Source organism: Orcinus orca, chromosome 17 (genome assembly GCF_937001465.1).
Source record: "Orcinus orca chromosome 17, mOrcOrc1.1, whole genome shotgun sequence".
Classification (NCBI taxonomy): domain Eukaryota; kingdom Metazoa; phylum Chordata; class Mammalia; order Artiodactyla; family Delphinidae; genus Orcinus; species Orcinus orca.
Genome location: NC_064575.1, coordinates 63799942 through 63804784, shown reverse-complemented (window position 1 = coordinate 63804784; position 4843 = coordinate 63799942).

Below are 4843 nucleotides of genomic sequence, written 5' to 3'. Positions count from 1 at the left end.
AATAATGATTTATTCTGAGTTGGTTAAGTTACTCCAAACTAGCCAGTATAAATTCTTCTGTAGATGTTTTGCTCATAGATACCAGAGGCATGACTCTCCTTCTATTACTATGATAGATTAAATGTTTGGCCAAAACATTTCATTCCTTCCCACATCAAACTCTTGCTGCTGCAACATCATCATGCGTGGAAGGTACCGTACCACTTCTTGAAGTGGGGCTTAGCCAATTCTGATCCTAAGCCTTGAGAGATCTTGTAAGCTCCCCTTTGTTCTTTCATGTGTCTGCAATCTCCATTAAAACAGTGTGCCTCAGTTGGAGCCCAGGTCTCAGGAGGAAGATGAGGGACACAGGGTGTTGGCCCACTGAGCTGAGCCCTACTTGTTTATCAATGTCCAGCCATCACAGCCTAGAGCGGAATTTCACCAACCAACCAGCAAATTTATAAGAATAAATGTTTACTGTTATATATATGCCACTGAAGTTGTGTGGTTAGTGGTTTATTAACAATAGCTAACTGATATGGTGGCTCAGACGAGGATGGTAACAGTGAAAAGCCTGTGGTCAGATGTTGGATATACTTTCAAAACTTAACAAGAAAAAGAAAATACAGGAGGTAGAAATCCAAAGGATAACTCCAAAGCCTTTGCCTTGAATAACTGAAAGGAAGGAGTTACAGTTTACTGAGATAGTAACTGAAGGTTGAGTATAGACGAGTCAGTGTTTTAGACAAGATATTATGGGCTAAAGAGTGCGCCTTCAAAATCCATATACTGAAGTTCCAACTCCCAGTACCTCAGAATATAACTGTATTTGGAGAAAAGGCCTTGAAAGATGTAATTAAGTTAAAATAAGACCATTAGGGTAGGGCCCTAATACAATATGACTGATGTTCTTGTAAGAAGGAGACGAGACACCAGGGATGCATTCACACAGAGGAAGGACCATGTGAAGACACAGCAAAAGGGTGACCATCTGCAAGCCATGGGGAGAGGCCTCAGAAGAACCCAAACCCGCTGCCACCATGATCACGGACTTCCAGCCTTCAGAGCTGTGAGAAAATACATTTCTGCTGTTTAAGCCACCCAGTCTGGGCTATTTTGTTATGGCAACTCCTGTAAAGTAATACAAAGGAGAGGCCACAACAGTGAGAGGCCCGCGTACTGCCAAAAAAAAAAAAAAAAAAAAAAAAAAAAGTTATGGGAAACTACCATGAAAAATATTTGCCAAAAAAGGACAGAAAAGAAGAGAGCTTTACATTCTGGTCCTGGCTTGAAGTTCCTTAATCAGCTTAGACAGCACCGATATAAATGATAAAAGTCAAAAGTGGAGTAAAAACTAAAATTTGGTTTTGAGGCAGATTGATAGCTTAAACATATTTTAAGTTTAATTTTTTTTTCAATTTGTTGACATTAAATCGATGAGCAAATGTAAAAAAGTAATAAAGCAAGGGTAAAAAAGTAATAAACAGAAATCTCTACTAAATAGAGTGTGGAGACCAGAATAGGGGAGTTTTCACACCCTCTGATGATAACAGGGCCCCACAGGAAGAAGAAAGACTCCTTCCCTGGCAAGGACTCAGCCAATGAAAAGCCATGGACTCTTTAGTTACTATAGCTCTCCTGACTTCCTTTTCCTCTCTATAAAAGCATTCTCTTTTCCTTGCCATGCGGAGACTTACACTGGCTTGCCATGGTTGCAGACCCCTAATTGCAATTCTCTGTTGATCCCAAATAAATCCATCTTTGCGGGAGCAATAACTGGCAGTCTAGTTGTTTCAGGTCAACACAAGTAAATTATGTGATGTATTAGGGACATAGCTTGACCCTAGGGAAGTCAGAAACATGGCCTCATCCTTCAGGGAGCTAACATTCTAGTTTTAGCTAACTATAGTAAATAATATAAAACACTCCATCTTTAACAATATAGAACAGACCTCAAACCACATAATATTTGTTATAGTTTTCTATCCCGGTTGTAACAAATTACCATAAATTTAGTGGCATAAAATAACACAAATGTATTATATTATTGTTCTGGAAGACAGAAGTCCAAAATCAGTCTTCAACATGTTCATAGAGCTTGCTTCTTCTGGAGGCTCTAGGAAAAAAATGTGTTTCTTTGCCTTTTACAGTTTCTAGAAGCTGCCTGCATCCCCTGGCTCATGGACTCTTCTATTTTCAAAGGGCATCACTCCAGTAACTGCTTTTTTGGTCCATCTCCTCTCTCTCTAACATTGCCCTTCATACCTTCCTGCTGTAAGTACTCTTGTGACAACATTGGGTCCATCCGCACAGTGCTGGATAATCTCCCCATCTCAAGATCTTTAATTTATTCAGGTCACGAAACTCCTTTTGTCACGCTATATAAGTTAGAAGAGGGAAATCACAGAATTCAAAGCACTTTTCACTCCTATAACTTCACATTTCCAAATTTTTCAGTTTACAGTGTCTCATCCCTCTAATCATAAAAGCCATTTTAAGTGCACTCTCCCTAGCCAAGTATTTTTCAGTTCTTCAAATAGATTGTGCTCTTTCTATGCAAAGGTTTTGAAATTACATTTCCTGGGGCCTAAAATATTATTAATCTCCCCAATACTTCTGTTGTATAAGAGTTTTCATAAAGTTTTATTTGTGTAGTTTATTTGCATAACTTCCACTTATGCAACTGAAACATAAACTCTGTGAATGCAGGGATCATGTCTGTCTTGTATTAGAGGTTAAATAAGGGTATGTTTATTCAACGAATGAATGAAAGAATGAGTAAAATAGATAAATAAAACTCTTGTCACTCGGTATTACGAACTACAAAATGACAGGAATGCACTCAAATTTTAAGAACTCACTTCAAAGTGTTCCTTTTTTTCTATCATTAAAAGGTAGTCTCACGTTTTTCTAAAGGAGAGACACACTAGAAATTAAAATAAGAAAATGCTATAATACACTCAGCAAAAGTCAATGCTCTGTGTGTCCCCAAGGTAAAGACCTTAAGATTATCTCCCAAAGGTAACACAAGTGGCCTTCATTACCTTGGTACATTTGCCAGAATCCTGGATCTTGCCCTCTAGCTTAGAAATTGATTTTTGTCTGCATACACAGAGTAAATTCATCTCTCGTGAGTGGATTTACATTAAATAAGCCTACAAGTCTTATGCCAATATATTAATTTACAATGAGATATATTGTCACAGATGCTGGAATATTTAAGTCTGCATAAGTAGTCCATTTGTTCCCTCTAAATTGTCCAATATGGAAGGGAGATAACAAAATTTTGCTTGGTTAGCACAGATTCAAGGATGAAAGCAGTTAGTATTAATGAAATTGTTATATATTCTTTAGAAGTGTTTAGGACCCCACCTGACTGCAGATCTACTAAATTAGTACACACTCCTGTCAGACACTGACAGGACGGATGGTCATTGCTAATACTTGTTCTATGAATTTCCTCTCCTGTGCTTATTTGACTGAGTGATATTTCTCTGTTATGTATACCCTTTATATAAATTTACACATTCTCCACTAATATTTAAGTCCTTTTAGGCCTACTAGCTATTTTTGTCCCTTTAAGATGGTTTCTATAACTTTGATTTAATCAATTAGATTTTCATTGTTTTTTTCTCTCTAATGCTTATCTTATTTACAACATTCCTAAGTCCTTCAAGAAAGAAAATTGCACACTTTGGTTAAAAACTTCAATTTTTATACAGTCCTTACAATTACTAAACATTTGTGAATGCAAAAAAACTAGCTTTTAAAATACTGTAGGGATATTCTGAAAAGATAATTTATTGAGACTCCCCCAAATTATTTTTCCAATGTTCTTAAAAATCTATGAAATACCCAATTTGATAGATATTTTACAATGAATAATGTTATCATTTGCTAATAATCTGTGACCCCCATATAAAAGTTGCCATCTACTCTTATACACTCTGTTTATAGAGTGAAGAACAGATAAGTAGGGTCTTTTTTCATGAAGTTTACATTTTATTGGGGGAGGCAGAACATAACACAAACCAATAAACAGGCTAAAAAATGTCATGAATAAGTGATCTGACTGAGAATGATCATATGAAAACTATTTTAGACGTTCACTTAGCAAAGGTTTCTCTTCAGAGGTAATGCTTCAGATGAAATAGCCATGAGAGGGTAGCAGCCATGTGGCCATTAGGGCTCAGAAAAAAGAACAACAAAAACCCCAAATATAATAAACCTAGAAAGTGTTTCTAGTGTAACAAACCTAGGAAGATTAGTGAGCAAGAGACATAATTTTAAGAGAGAAGACAAGAAAAGTAGGCAGGAAACAAATCCTGTCCAGCCTTGCAGGTCAAGGTCAAGACTTTGGCTTTTAATCTCAGTGTCACAGAAAGTCACCGGAAGCCTTCAGAATGAAGAGTGAAACGATATGATTTGTATTTTTTAAAAGATGGCTTTGTGGGGCTTCCCTGGTGGCGCAGTGGTTGAGAGTCCGCCTGCCGATGCAGGGGACACGGGTTCGTGCCCACTGACATTTGCTGACAGGGGCTATCCTGTTCATTGTGGAATGTTAAGCAGCATATTCGGCCTCTATGAACCAGATATCAGTAGTAACCCTTCAGTTGTGACAATCAAAAATGGCTCTAGATCTTACCAAATGTCTTTGGGATGTAAAATGACACCTGACTGAGAATCACTGTTTTCTAAACTAAGAGCTCTCACAGACTCTCAGGAAATTTTCATAATTTTCCTCAACCAAGGTGCAACTAGCAATATGATGAAGCTAGGAGTAAAACCCAAGTTCATCTGACTCTAAAGGCGATGTATTTTTCAATGCAACCTATTATTGCTGGTAGAATGGCCAGGGAAG